This window comes from Mesoplodon mirus (assembly GCF_964341445.2).
Source record: "Mesoplodon mirus genome assembly, chromosome: 8".
Classification (NCBI taxonomy): domain Eukaryota; kingdom Metazoa; phylum Chordata; class Mammalia; order Artiodactyla; family Ziphiidae; genus Mesoplodon; species Mesoplodon mirus.
This window is the reverse complement of record NC_138984.1, coordinates 12,557,086-12,573,226: the sequence shown is the minus strand read 5'-3', so window position 1 is coordinate 12,573,226 and position 16,141 is coordinate 12,557,086. Positions and strand designations below refer to the sequence as shown.

Genomic DNA, 16,141 nt, shown 5'->3' with positions numbered 1-16,141 from the left:
GTGCCACATCTTCTTTATCCATTCTAGAGATTTTGAGTATTTTTTATGTGCCTGTTGCTGTCTGTATGTCTTCTTTGGAAAAATGTCTTTTCAGGCTTTCTGCTCATTTTTTAATTGGGGTGTTTGGTTTTTTTAATATTGAGTTGTATGAGCTATTTATGGATTTTGGATATCAATCGTTTATCAGTCATATCATTTGTAAATAGTTTCTCCCATTCAGTAGTTTGTCTTTTCATTTTTTCAATAGTTTCCTTTGCTGTGCAAAAGCTTTTAAGTTTAATTAGGTCCAATTTGTTTATTTTTGCTTTTCTTTTCCCCACCTTAGGAAACAGATCTGAATAAACATTGCTACAATTTATGTCAAAAAGTGCTCTGCCTATGTTCTCTCCTAGTTTTATGGTTTCAAGTCTTACATTTAGTTCTTGAATCCATTTTGAGTTCATTTTTTGTATATGGTGTAAGAAAATGTTCTAATTTCACTTTTTTACCCATAACGGTCCAGTCTTATCAGCACTACTTATTAAAGAGACTGTTTTTTCTCCATTGTATATTCTTGCTTCCTTCATTGTAGATTAACTGACCCTAGGCATGTGGGTTTATTTCTGGGCTCTCTATTTTGTTCCACTTATCTATGTCTCTACTTTTGTGCCAGTACCATGTTGTTTTGATTACTCTAGCTTTGTAGTATAGTCTGACATCAGGGAGTCTGATTCCTCCAGCTTTACTCTTTTATCTCAAGATTGCTGTGGCAAGTCAAGGGTTTTCTCTTATTCTTTCACCTGAAACAAATTCCTCTATCTTCTCATTTCGCTTAACTTTGTCTATATGAAATTAGGTGGAACAGTTACCCATTGCAGTCTTGTAGGGGTGTCCTTGTGTGGGAGCATCATTATGCAGTCTGCATGTGCCCAGTGGCTTTGGTAGGAGAGCTGGATTTGATGTGAACAAAAGTCGCATCTTTCCTCAGAGTGTGCTGGCGGCTATCATCTTGGTAGGAAGTGGGGCTGGAGATAGTGGGGCTGAGGTCAGAGTTAGGTATGAACTGGAGCTTCTCCTATGCCCAGAGGTCATCACTGCCTATTGAGTATGGGACCAGGTCTTCAGAGTAGAAACCCCGAGGGTCAGATCTGAGCTGGTTCTATTCCCCTAAAGTGTGTGCTCTCCCACTCCCAGCACCAGCATCCCTGTCCCAGAGGGAAGCAGTGTTGGAGCAAGAGGGGCTAGTGTGGCTGTTTGGTGTGGGTATGGGTATGGGCTGTGTGGCCCTGGCTGCAGTCAGTGACCCACACTGCTTCTGATGCAGTGTCTGTGTAAGTGCCAGTATTGGCTGCCCTCACCCTATTCAGATGCCCCTCTGGGTCTGAGCTGCTTTTGTGCCTCACAGCTGCTTTTGAGCCTCCCCTTAGCCCCTGTAGCCTTCACCCTAGTGTGGAGCTACAATCAGGAAGCAAGTGGGACCAGAATGGTTGCTTGGGGCAGGCTGGGTCATGTGTCAGGATGGTCACCAGAAACCTACCAGCAATGCATGCAGTTTCAATCCTTCCTCTTTGCCCTATTTTGGGAGTAAGGAAGTATGTGTGCACTCCTCACAGCAGAGTCCAGGCTTCCCACAGCCTTCCTATTAGTACCCCTGGCCCTCCAACCAGACAAGAAGATTCATTTTTCCTCCAGGGCTGAAGTGCCCAATATGTGGCTTGAACCACTTACTCCCCAGACAGAGGATGTCTACCCATATAACCCCCTCTTCTTCTTAGTCTCTCCCCAGGGCACAGGTCCCCAACTAATCACCTCTCTTCCCTTCCTACCTGATCCCATGCGTATCTTTCTTATAGCCTGGGTTGTACAGGAGTCTGTCTTCCAGTCTCCAGTTAGTTTTCAGTGAGAAGTGTTCCACATGTAGATGTATTTTTGATGTATTCATGGGGGGAGGTGAGCTCTGCTTCCCCCTAGTCTGCCACATTGATCTCCCCCCTCAGTGATTTTTTTTTTTTTGGTTATAAGATTAGTCAAGAAGTTATCAAAAAGGAGAAATTTGATTATAGTATCTTCATTCATTCAAGACATAACTAATAATACAGCTACAAATACGGTGGATAATGCCTAGCCTCATGAAGGTTATTATCATGCTGGCAATTAAGTCTTTAAACAAATAATTACACATATGGTACATTGTTATATCTATTAAGAGAGAAATACAGTGGAAACTAATCTGGGTAGAAGGTAATGACTTATAAACTGAAAACTGAACGATGTATTAACTAGGTGCAGAAAAAAAAAGCAAAAGCAACCCAGATCTGCATGAAGGCTCTGTGATGTGAAGGAGCACAAGGTAATTGAACCACTGAAAGGAGTCCAAGGTGACAATATCACAGAGAGATAAGTAAGATATGGTAAGGTATGAGACTAAGATTGCAATGAGAGTGATATAATTTCAAGACCTTGTGGTTAAAGATTTTAGAGGTTATTCTAGGAGCAATGGTAAACCATTGATTGATATTAGAATAGGGGCAACATGATAAAATCTGAGTTTGTAAAGACAACTGTGGCTGCTTAGAGAAGAAAGAAAAAAGAGGTAGGATGTTGAGGCAGCAACAGTGGATAAGAGGATACCAAGTAAAATACAATATTGATTTAGAATAGGATGTTACATATGGAGAGATGTAAGCAAAACCAAGGGAATGGCGATTAACTGAGTATGGTTGGAGATAGAAGGAGATATCAGAGATGATAACCAGGATTCCACATTGAACAGAATATTTGATGATGGTGTAATCTATTGAGATGGAGAATCCTGGGTAAAGAGAAGGTTTGTGGTGAAAGAGAACGGATTTGATTTCGAAAAGTGGAGTTTGAGGTATTTAACACACAGACCAAGTCAGCAGTTGAGTTTGAGAGATGTAAGGATAAGACATTGCCTAGAAAAAGAGAACTGAGGGAAGGGTCTAGCTCAAGGTGGAATGTCAACCTTTGAAGATTGAGTAGAAGAGGAAGAGACAGCTAGGGAGAGCAGCAAGGAGTGATCAGGGAGTTGAATGAAAATGAGAAGTTTCTGGTGTCAGTGGAGTCAAAGCAAGAAATTCTTCCAAGAACAATCAAATGCCTTGGATGTGGTTGAGATTTTAACTAAGATAATGAAAGATCACTTTTTGGATTTTGTGATACTGCGGTCATTGGTGGCATTAGCGTGGTCAGTTTTGGAGTGGAAAGTGGAAGCAGAGGACAATTTGCAGCTCAGTAAGTGGAGACAATGAGTAGAGACAACTCCTAAAATGCTTGACTGAGAGAGAAGAGTAAAGAGCAGAAGTGGGAAGCGACATAAAATAGAAGGAGTTTTTTGGTTTTTTTTTAAGATAAGCAAGTTTATCTGAGTTAAGAATGTTCAAGTAGGATAACAAGTTGAAGACTCAGGAGATGCCAGGTAATGTAAAGTACAGTCGATAAAGTAAAGATTTCTGAGATGGCAGGAAGGGAAGGATTTGAGCAAAAGTGAAGGAACTGGGCGTGGACAGAAGATGGTGTATTATCCTCATTGTAGTAGATAGGTACATTTGGTTTCAGGAATTGAAAGCCTTCCTCTCTGGGAGTTTATACTTTATCTGTAAGGCAAGAAGTATTCAATTACTGAGAGTGAAAAAGGGTGGGAGGCTAGAGGTTTGACAATACTGTGGAGTAATGAAATAAACAGGTTAAATGGAATTATAAGTCATTTAGAAGAAAGTAGCAAGATTGCCAAGCAACGCTGAAGTTTCATTTAACTTTAGTGACCATAAATTTAGAAGTACCAATCGGATAAGTTTTGTACAGTGCTTTTTTCAACAAAGTGCAGTGTGCCCAACAAGGGAGCACTGTTGCCCCAATGACAGAGAACCTCTCATCTCCTGCTACATCTCTGTGAGAATTTGTGTATATCCCTGTAAATCACCATACCCATCCATGCACCCATGTACTGACACCATATAAAGATGAGTCTCTAAGAGTCTTATCCTCAAAAAGAGTCTCGAAGCCACTTTCCCAACCCATTTCTTATTCACAAACTATTTATTGGACCTTGGGATCATTTTGTGTTTGCAGCCACGGTTCACCTCTCAAACACTAATTTACATTGCTTCCACCTGTGATGATCATTCAGATTGTCCTTCAGCATGTGCTATCTCATGCATGCATAAAGGAAATAGTTTTCATGTGAAAATTAGGAGTGCTCTTTAGTCACTGACCTAAGCCTATGAACAGGGTAAATAACTCAGTTACACTGTCTGTACAACCCAGACTTCTTGTTTACCTTCTTCCAACACATCTTTCCTGTTACCTTAGGGTTAATAATGTTATTCGTTATTTCTAAAAACAAACCCCCCATAGAAATGCCTTATCTAATATAGGTTTTCCAATCCTGAAATCAAATTTGAGACCAATTCAAAGCTTGTCTAATATCGAGTGAGGGAAGGAGACTCTATAGAGGATTTGAATCAAGTTATTATGAAGTGATCCTCTGAGGATTCACTCACTAGATCCAAGGACTAAAAGGGACCAAGAAAGAGGAGAGCAGGTAAACCTTGTTTCAAGTAGACCCAAACTGTACAAATGTTAGCTTTTCAAGCCTTCCCAAGAAAGTGAACTTTAAACATTTAGGCACCATGGTTTCCTTTTGAAATCTGATGAAATTTACAAATACTCTTCCTGAAAAATGCACACACAAACATATGCATATGAATTTTTTATTACAGTTTTAAGAGTTTCCCAGATACCCTAAGTATCATTCATGGGTACTGGTTCACAGCTCTCCAAGTAAATGATCAGTATTCAGAGGAAAACCAGCACATTCTTGAGATTTCTTCAATCAGGCATTCTCACCCTAACCCTGCAAACCACTCAGAATTAAATTTGTCCCAAGAGGTGTGGGGGAGAAAAATAATCACCCTCCACATTTTAATAATACCTGTCTTAACAAGGTAGCATGTTTCTCATAATCCAGAACTCAAAAATTAGAGTAAATCTTTACATTTTTTAATGATACATATTGAAAATTTTAACATGATTTTTAATTAATTATCATAATTCAGGAGTTACTCCATTGAAAAACTTGTAGAGATGGAAATGAAATTAGAGAATCACAAATCCATGCTGGAGATGTAGATTCTGGGTAGGCTTACCAAGCATCTTGGTTTGTACAGGAAGTGTTCCCAGGATATAGGATTTTCAGCACTAAACCCAGCAAATCCCTGGAAAACAGAGACAAATTGGTCATTCAAATAGGCAGATGACTTTGTTCACTCTTAACCAATGTAGCATGGCACAGAAAACTAGCCTCTGGCCTAATCAATTCAAATCTGTGCTTAGGAAAAATTACAAGGGGTAATAATAAAATTTATTGTAAGTTTACTTTGTGATAGGCAGAGATTAACACTTCCATGTGGAATATCACTTTTAAATCTAACTTATAATAGTGGTATTATTATTGCTACATCTTAAGGATGAGATTCAGTAATTAGTCCAGGGTCAGGTAGTGAGCAAGTAGAAAGTCCAGCATTCAAACACAAGAAACCTGACTCCTGGGCTTGAGATTTTTTTGTTTTTTGTTTTTTTTAACATCTTTATTGCAATATAATTGCTTTACAATGTTGTGTTAGTTTCTGCTGTATAACAAAGTGAATCAGCTATATGTATACATATAACCTCATATCCCCTCCCTCTTGCGTCTCCCTCCCACCCTCTCTATCCCACCCCTCTAGGTGGTCACGAGGCACCAAGTTGATCTCCCTGTGTGATGCAGCTGCTTCCCACTAGCTCTCTATTTTATATTTGATAGTGTATATATGTCAGTGCTACTCTCTCACTTCGTCCCAGCTTACCCTTACTCCTCCCCGCGTCCTCAATACATTCTCTATGTCTGCATCTTTATTCCTGCCCTGCCCCTAGGTTCATCAGAACCTTTTTTGTTTGTTTGTTTAGATACCATTTATATGTGTTAGCATACAGTATTTGTTTTTCTCTTTCTGACTTACTTCACTCTGTATGACAGACTCTAGGCCCATCCACCTCACTACAAATAACTCAATTTTGTTTCTTTTTATGTCTGAGTAATATTCTATTGTATATATGTGCCACATCTTCTTTATCTGTTCATCTGTTGATAGACACTTAGGTTGCTTCCATGTCCTGGCTATTGTAAATAGTGCTTCAATGAACATTGTGGTACATGATTCTTTTTGAATTATGGTTAGATTTCTTGACTATTACTGTTTGAAAATACAGTAACTAGCCTATTAAAAACCCAAGGTTGTTTTAAAAACCTTTGAGAACACATGAGGATATTTAGGTTTGTGCTGAAGAATGGACAGTTTAAATATAAGGACAAAGATATTCACCTCTATAGAGACAATAGAGATTATTTCTAATTAATTCTTCCCCAAAACCTTTTTTTCTACCAAACATAGCATGAGTCTCATGTATATTTTGAAAAACATGCTCTTAATGTCCAAGCATAAACTGGACAACCATCTATTGGGCTGTTATATAATAGATTTATTCATCATGTGAGTATGAATTGATGACTACTAATAACCTTTCCAGTTAGAATTTATCTAAGTCTGTGAATTTCTAAACTTATACAAACTCTTAATTTTCAAAATGTCATTTCCAATTCTATACATAATTTAAGTGCAGAATTAAACCCTACTAGCATTTATGAATCAGGCTAGGGCATTCCACTTATTTCTACAGCAGCAAGTATTTGAAATGTTGGAAAGGCTTGGGAACTGTGTGAGATGAGGAGCTTCCCCAGATGCAGATAAAATATAAATGACCTTACTTTTAAAGTAAGGCCAACCAAAAGAAGACACCATCTGTAAAATTTTTAAATCAGGTATTCATCATTTCAATTTTAAGAATATAAAGGTAACCCAGATGGATGATTCATTGGGACAACATCACTGAAGGCAATCTGGTCTTATATTGAATACACCTGCTGGACCTGGAAGGGAGACAGAATAAGCAGAAGAATTTTTATCTTCCAATATTATCCAGAAATATTACAGTAAAAATAGTTGGCAACTTTTTTCTATACAGTCCAAATTGAATGAAGATGTCTGGCTTTGTTTCATTTTATTTCTCTTTTTAGGATGTGTCCACAATGGAAATTCTCAAACTGACCTTGCTAGCTACAATCATATTTCAGTCAAATGGTATGATTCACTAAATAAAAGAAAACAAAGGTTTAAAAGTGTTTGGTTTAATCATTCAAAGATTAAACTCATCAATCACTCAGTAGAATCAACTGTTTATGTATGTAAACATAGATTTTATTTTAAAAATTCTCAAAGAGAATTGAATTTACATGAGGAAAAAGGATAGGCAACATTGATTATAGTCAAGAAAAAATGCAACTTTTAAGATGAGCAGTAAGTAAAATTATTAGGAAGTGAGGAGGGGGAAAAGGAGGAATTGGTTTTAACTTCCAGCTCTGATTTGACTCCCCTTTCCAATCACTTAGCATTTCTCATACCCCTTTCCTTTTTCTATTATATGGAAATTAGAAGGAAAAAATGATATGTTCAAAAGGAATAAAGAAGACAAGTTGTCTAAAGAAAGGAAAGGATAAATAAAGTTGGAGTCTTGTCCTGGAGCTCTCTTCCTACATGAAAAGTTTGAGGAGCATCATTTCCTTCAAGGAAACAGGGTATTTTGTCAGCATGGTGCTCCCTGATTTTTTTACTGCTAGCATTTCACTCACCACTGGCACCAGCTGGAGTCAACCCAAAGCATGCTTCCTCCTCAGAACCTGCTAAACTACCATGATGTTCCCAGCATGGCTCATCCTCTTACCATCTACCTCCATCCTGGGTGTAGATGATTTAGGAGCTTTGGGAAGCTGGGATAGAATCACATTTTCAGTTTTGTTCCTGTTAATACTTTTTAAATTATGTCAGTTTACCTGCTTTTCATCTCCTTCTCTTGTGTCAGATTATTGCTAAAATGCCACATTCTCAGGGAAATTTTCCCTGACATTTAAAACATCAGCATCCACCACTACTCAGCTTCCTACTCTTCATTCTGCTTGTTTTTCTCTCACATTGATTATTATTGAATGTATCATGTATGCTCATAAGTAAGTTTATAAGTAAATTTACCTATTGCTTTTCTCTCCCTACCCTGTTCATTTCCATTAAAATCCACAAGGCAGACACTTTCATATGTCTTATCTATTGCTGTGGCTGTGAACTTGGCACATAGTAGGCACACAGTAAATGTCAATTACTGGAATTAATTATTTGTCTTGTCCCCTATATTTGGGTCATAGCAGAAGCATCCTACATTGGTTACCCCTATCTCTTTGAGGGCAACAGATAATATAATGATGAATATAGGGCCCATGTGTGACAGGGAGATACAGCCTGGATTTTGGAGGTTGGAGACCTGGTTTTGTATAACTACTACAACCTGAGCATTGAACTCTGAGCTTTAACTCTGTAAAGTGAGAATTAAAATCATACCCTCTTTTCATCTCAAATAATTTATTTGAAAAATGCATACATAGTAAAATTTTATAGAAATATTGGTTATTTCTGTTTAACAAGAAAATCTGCCTGCTTTATCTGAAGTAGTAAGTAGCATATGGGAGGCTACAAGTTGTATTAAGACATATCTTTCTTGGATATGATCTATGGTACTAACTGGCTGCACACCGGAAAGAATTTACTTATGTTCTCAAGCAGTCCTCTTTCTCGAGTCTCTAAGTTTAGAGATTTAGTTGGCCATTGTAGCTAAATTATATAATATCATCTATCTTTTCTACATAATGCTATGGTGAACTAAAATAATTGCAACTTTATATTCAGTATGCATTTTTCATATCATATGAGCTGTTCTTTAGCAAATGCACTTTAAAATTTGAGAAGGAAGTCATTCTTTGCTATGTTTATTGTCACTTGAGAACAATTAGTGTGGTAAGCTTATTGTCTGGAGAGCAAATTGTTATTTGACTTTATAGGATATCCTACTTTTCATACCATGGGTATAACACTTCATTTTAGAAATGTGGTACTCTAATATTGTAGGAGAATGAAAAGGAGGCAATTTCAGCCACTACTTAAGAATCATGAGCTCAGAGGACATCTAAAAAGTCTTTAAGGAACAAAAAATCTGGAAATGGGGTGGGGGGGAACGGCTGGATGTTTTTAACCTTTTATTTGAAGTCCTTCTGACTTCCCTTCTCACTTGATTTAGATTCATTGCTCAGTATTAATTCTGAGGCTAAGGAAAAATAGGCTGCAGGAGAGGTTACAACAAGCTGAGAAGCAGATAAGTCTATATAACTACACTCTAAAGCTCATGGAAAATTTCAGTGTCATTTACTTTCATGAGTCATGATGTCTCCTCTGCAAGTTAGTCCCTCAAAATCTGACACAAATAGTGCCTTGCTAGAGCTGTTACTTCTGCTGAGGACTGAATGTAGACTCATTTGATTCTTACCATTATCTTAGTCACTCTTTCTTATTGCTCTAGAGGCTCCTTTCACAAAGCTGATAGAGGCTTCCCATTCTGCCTTGTATTAATCTGAATGGATACAGAGTGACTCAAAGAAAAACAACCACAGATAGTAGCAGTAGGGTATATAGAGGTCACTGATCCAATCCACTTACCGTGAAGAAAAGAAAACTAGGGTCAAAGAAGGCTGAGTGATTTGTTCAGAGTGAGACATGGAGATGAAATGAAGAATGACGTGTCTGTGTCATGTCTAACACTCTTTCCAGATAATATTCTCTACCTTGAGTGTTTCTTTTGACCTACTTGAATATTTCTAAATGTTAGATTGAAGGAACAGAATAATTTGTTACATATTCATCAAAGAAAGGGCAAACTACAGAGTTAGGGTAATTAGGGCAGACGTTTATTCCTTAAATGGGAAAATACCCAGGAAGTATTTAGATCAGTGGTTGGCACTTACCAATTACTCAATTAGTGTTAATCAACATACATTTATTAGGTGTTAGATCTGAGTTATTTGTGAAATGTCTTAGAATTGAACAACGTGAATCATTTATATAACCAGGCCTTAGCTCTGTGACACTGGAAAATCTACATAACTTGTGCAATTCACTTTCCTCAACTATGAAAAGGGAAAGCCAATATGAATCACCCAGCATTGCAAGAATAATACCTGCAATTTAAAAGATGTTCATAAATGGTGGTTGTTATTATTAAAACCTCTCATAGCCTCAGCATGATAGCAACTAATGACTCACTATTTCAATCCCTCTTTGATAAATTGAGACAGACTGAAATTCCCTCCTACCACAGGGAAAGACCATTTCCCTGCCCCCTTGATGTTAAGTGTGACCGTGAGACTTTTCTCTGACACATTAGCAGAAGTGATATGCATCATTCCTAGGTGGAAGCACATAAAAGCCACTGCATGATTTTTATACTGTCTTTCTTCTATTCTTTGACTGGTATTCTGGATGATCCCAACCTACATCAACCTAGGGGCCTCAATGAGGACCGCATGGAACAGAGGGACCTGCCATTGAAAGATCGACATATAACGTGAGCAAAACACAGCTTGTCTTATTTTCTGTCCTTGTAACTTGGAGATTTTATTTTCCTTACTGCAGTATAACCTAGACTATCCTGATGATACAAGAAGATATTTCAAAGTTAAGTCTTTGATAACTATTCACCCAATGACATCTATGTAAATCCTTACTATTACTGAACTTATCCTGCAACAATTCCATATGACTTATTAATTTTGTCCCTCATATATGTCAACAGATTCATTCAATAATATTTTCTGAGAGCACACTGTATTCCCTCACTTCTAAGACAGTAGCTTTTGCATAGTAGCCATGTAGTAGATGGTTGTTAAGTTAAACTGTCAAATTGAATTAGAACATGCCATTATTACTCAGAAGACCTCATATTATTGTTTCTTTTAGGGTGAGTAATAACCAGTCTGCCATTCTGGATCTAGAAGAATGAAACAGACATCCATCAACCTAAAATGTTTAAGCCCAGTTTCACCTGTAGGTAGGTACTACTGATGTCCATCAGAATTCCCCTTTGTAAACTTTGAGTGCTACAGGGAGATCAGCTCGGTGCTTTGTGACCGCCTGGAAGGGTGGGATAGGGAGGGTGGGAGGGTGGGAGGGAGGGAGATGCAAGAGGGAAGGGATGTGGGAACAGATGTATATGTATGACTGATTCACTTTGTTATAAAGCAGAAACTAATTTTAAAAATCAGAAAAAAGGGGGGGGACTTCCGGGTAAGATGGCGGAAGAGTAAGACGCGGAGATCACCTTCCTCCCCACGGATACGCCAGAAATACAGCTACACGTGGAACAACTCCTACAGAACACCTACTGAACGCTGGCAGAAGACTCCAGACCTCCCAAAAGGCAAGAACTCCCCACATACCTGGGTAGGGCAAAGCGGAGAGATCCTCACACAGAGGATCGGTGCCGAGCGGCACTCACCAGCACGAGAGATTTGTCTGCTCGCCCACCGGGGCGCGCAGCGCTGGAAGCTGAGGCTCGGGCTTCGGTCAGAGCGCAGAGAGAGGACTGGGGCTGGTGGCGAGAACTCAGCCTGAAGGGGGCTAATGTGCCACAGCTAGCCGGGAGGGAGTCCGGGAAAACTCTGGAGCTGCCGAAGAGGCAAGAGACTTTTTCTTCCCTCTTGGTTTCCTGGTGCGCGAGGAGAGGGGATTAAGAGCGCTGCTTAAAGGGGCTCCACAGACGGGCGTGAGTCGCGACTGAAAGCGCGGAGCCCAGTGACGGGCGTGGGACGCTGGGGCTGCTGCTGCCGCTGCCAAGAAGCCTGTGTGCGAGCGCAGGTCACTGCCCACACCGCACTTCCGGGAGCCTGTGCAGCCCGCCACTGCCGGGGTCCCGGGAACCAGGGGCGGCTTCCCTGGGAGAACTCACGGCGCGCCTCAGGCTGGTGCAACGTCACGCCGACCTCTGCCGCTGCAGGCTCGCCCCGCACTCCGTGCCCCTCCCTCCCGCCCGGCCTGAGTGAGCAAGAGTCCCCGAAGCGGCTGCTCCTTTAACCCTGTCCTGTCTGAGCGAAGAACAGACGCCCTCCGGCGACCTGACCTCAGAGGCGGGGCCAAATCCAAAGCTGAGACCCAGGAGCTGTGAGAACAAAGAAGAGAAAGGGAAACCTCTCCCAGCAGCCTCAGAAGCAGCGGATTAAAGCTCCACAATCAACTTGATGTACCCTGCATCTGTGGAATACATGAATAGACAACACATCATCCCAAACTGAGGAGCCGAGAGTCAGTGCTGTGCCTCTGAGGTGGGAGAGCCAACTTCAGGACACTGGTCCACAAGAGACCTCCCAGCTCCACATAATATCAAACGGCAAAAATCTTCCAGAGATCTCCATCTCAACACCAGCACCCAGCTTCACTCAACGACCAGCAAGCTACAGTGCTGGACACCCTATGCCAAACAACTAGCAAGACAGGAACACAACGCCACCCATTAGCAGAGAGGTGGCCTAAAATCATAAAAAGTCCGCAGACACCCCAAAACACACCACCAGACGTGGACCTGCCCACCAGAAAGACAAGATCCAGCCTCATCCACCAGAACACAGGCACTAGTCCCCTCCACCAGGAAGCCTACACAACCCACTAAACCAACCTTAGCCACTGGGGACAGACACCAAAAACAACGGGAACTACGAACCTGCAGCCTGCAAAAAGGAGACCCCAAACACAGTAACATAAGCAAAATGAGAAGACAGAAAAACACACAGCAGGAGAAGGAGCAAGATAAAAACCCACCAGACCTAACAAATGAAGAGGTAATAGGCAGTCTACCTGAAAAAGAATTCAGAATAATGATGGTAAAGATGATCCAAGATTCTATTTCCCAGATCAAAAATCTTGGAAATAGAATAGACAAAATGCAAGAAACAGTTAACAAGGACCTAGAAGAACTAAAGATGAATCAAGCATCGATTAAAAACACAATAAATGAAATAAAAAATACTCTAGACGGGATCAATAGCAGAATAACTGAGGCAGAAGAACGGATAAGTGAGGTGGAAGATAAAATAGTGGAAATAACTGCTGCAGAGCAAAATAAAGAAAAAAGAATGAAAAGAACAGAGGACAGTCTCAGAGACCTCTGGGACAACATTAAACGCACCAACATTCGAATTATAGGGGTTCCAGAAGAAGAAAAGAAAAAGAAAGGGACTGAGAAAATATTTGAAGAGATTATAGTTGAAAACTTCCCTAATATGGGAAAGGAAATAGTTAATCAAGTCCAGGAGACACAGAGAGTCCCATACAGAATAAATCCAAGGAGAAATACGCCAAGACACATATTAATCAAACTGTCAAAAATTAAACACAAAGAAATCATATTAAAAGCAGCAAGGGAAAAGCAACAAATAACACACAAGGGAATCCCCATCAGGTTAACAGCTGATCTCTCAGCAGAAACTCTACAAGCCAGAAGGGAGTGGCAGGACATAAAGGGATGAAGGAGAGAAACCTGCAACCAAGATTACTCTACCCAGCAAGGATCTCATTCAGATTTGATGGAGAAATTAAAACGTTTACAGACAAGCAAAAGCTGAGAGAGTTCAGCACCACCAAACCAGCTTTACAACAAATGCTAAAGGAACTTCTCTAGGCAAGAAACACAACAGAAGGAAAAGACCTACAATAACGAACCCAAAACAATTAAGAAAATGGGAATAGGAACATACATATCGATAATTACCTTAAATGTAAATGGACTAAATGCTCCCACCAAAAGACACAGAGTGGCTGAATGGATACAAAAACAAGACCCATATATATGCTGCCTACAAGAGACCCACTTCAGACCCAGAGAAACATACAGACTGAAAGTAAGGGGATGGAAAAAGATATTCCATGCAAATGGAAACCAAAAGAAAGCTGGAGTAGCAATTCTCATATCAGATAAAATAGACTTTAAAATAAAGACTACTAGAAGAGACAAAGAAGGACACTACCTAATGATCAAGGGATCGATCCAAGAAGAAGATATAACAATTGTAAATATTTATGCACCCAACATAGGAGCACCTCAATACATAAGGAAAATACTAACACCCATAAAAGGAGAAATTGACAGTAACACAATCATAGTAGGGGACTTTAACACCCCACTTTCACCAATGGACAGATCATCCAAAATGAAAATAAATAAGGAAACACAAGCTTTAAATGATACATTAAACAAGATGGACTTAATTGATATTTATAGGACATTCCATCCAAAAACAACAGAATACACATTTTTCTCAAGTGCTCATGGAACATTCTCCAGGATAGATAATATCTTGGGTCACAAATCAAGCCTTGGTAAATTTAAGAAAATTGAAATTGTATCAAGTATCTTTTCCGACCACAATGCTATGAGACTAGATATCAATTACAGGAAAAGAGCTGTAAAAAATACAAACACATGGAGGCTAAACAATACACTACTTAATAACGAAGTGATCACTGAAGAAATCAAAGAGGAAATTAAAAAATACCTAGAAACAAATGACAATGGAGACACGACGACCCAAAACCTATGGGATGCAGCAAAAGCAGTTCTAAGAGGGAAGTTTATAGCAATACAATCCCACCTTAAGAAACAGGAAACATCTCGAATAAACAACCTAACCTTGCACCTAAAGCAATTAGAGAAAGAAGAACAAAAACATCCCAAAGTTAGCAGAAGGAAAGAAATCATAAAAATCAGATCAGAAATAAATGAAAAAGAAATGAAGGAAATGATAGCAAAGATCAATAAAACTAAAAGCTGGTTCTTTGAGAAGATAAACAAAATTGATAAACCATTAGCCAGACTCATCAAGAAAAAAAGGGAGAAGACTCAACTCAATAGAATTAGAAATGAAAAAGGAGAAGTAACAACTGACACTGCAGAAATACAAAAGATCATGAGAGATTACTATAAGCAACTCTATGCCAATAAAATGGACAACCTGGAAGAAATGGACAAATTTTTAGAAATGCACAACCTGCCGAGACTGAACCAGGAAGAAATAGAAAATATGAACAGACCAATCACAAGCACTGAAATTGAAACTGTGATAAAAAATCTTCCAACAAACAAAAGCCCAGGACCAGATGGCTTCACAGGCGAATTCTATCAAGCATTTAGAGAAGAGCTAACACCTATCCTTCTGAAACTCTTCCAAAATATAGCAGAGGGAGGAACACTCCCAAACTCATTCTACGAGGCCACCATCACCTTGATACCAAAACCAGACAAGGATGTCACAAAGAAAGAAAACTACAGGCCAATATCACTGATGAACATAGATGCAAAAATCCTCAACAAAATACTAGCAAACAGAATCCAACAGCACATTAAAAGGATCATACACCATGATCAAGTGGGGTTTATTCCAGGAATGCAAGGATTCTTCAATATACGCAAATCAATCAATGTGATACACCATATTAACAAGTTGAAGGAGAAAAACCATATGATCATCTCAATAGATGCAGAGAAAGCTTTCGACAAAATTCAACACCCATTTATGATAAAAACCCTGCAGAAAGTAGGCATAGAGGGAACTTTCCTCAACATAATAAAGGCCATATATGACAAACCCACAGCCAGCATCGTCCTCAATGGTGAAAAGCTGAAACCATTTCCACTAAGATCAGGAACAAGACAAGGTTGCCCACTCTCACCACTCTTATTCAACCTAGTTTCGGAAGTTTTAGCCACAGCAATCAGAGAAGAAAAGGAAATAAAAGGAATCCAAATTGGAAAAGAAGAAGTAAAGCTGTCACTGTTTGCAGATGACATGATACTATACATAGAGAATCCTAAAGATGCTACCAGAAAACTACTAGAGCTAATCAATGAATTTGGTAAAGTTGCAGGATACAAAATTAATGCACAGAAATCTCTGGCATTACTATATACTAATGATGAAAAATCTGAAAGTGAAATCAAGGAAACACTCCCATTTACCATTGCAACAAAAAGAATAAAATATCTAGGAATAAACCTACCTAAGGAGACAAAAGACCTGTATGCAGAAAATTATAAGACACTGATGAAAGAAATTAAAGATGATACAAATAGATGGAGAGATGTACCATGTTCTTGGATTGGAAGAATCAACATTGTGAAA

The 16,141-nt window shown here is 39.3% G+C and overlaps 1 long non-coding RNA gene across 4 annotated transcripts in view; it reads right to left on the bottom strand.

Moving 5' to 3' along the window:
- Positions 1-4,506: 4,506 nt before the first annotated feature.
- Positions 4,507-16,141, bottom strand: part of LOC309809530 — a 119,730-nt gene continuing 108,095 nt past the window's right edge. For 2 of the 4 annotated variants that reach the window (XR_014294864.1, XR_014294865.1), the window contains 2 exons: positions 6,806-6,967; positions 4,507-5,216 (listed from right to left, as the gene is read on the bottom strand). This is a non-coding gene — a long non-coding RNA (uncharacterized lncRNA). The remainder of the gene's footprint in view (positions 5,217-6,805; positions 6,968-16,141) is intronic. The other 2 variants (XR_014294866.1, XR_014294867.1) reach the window with 2 other exon arrangements.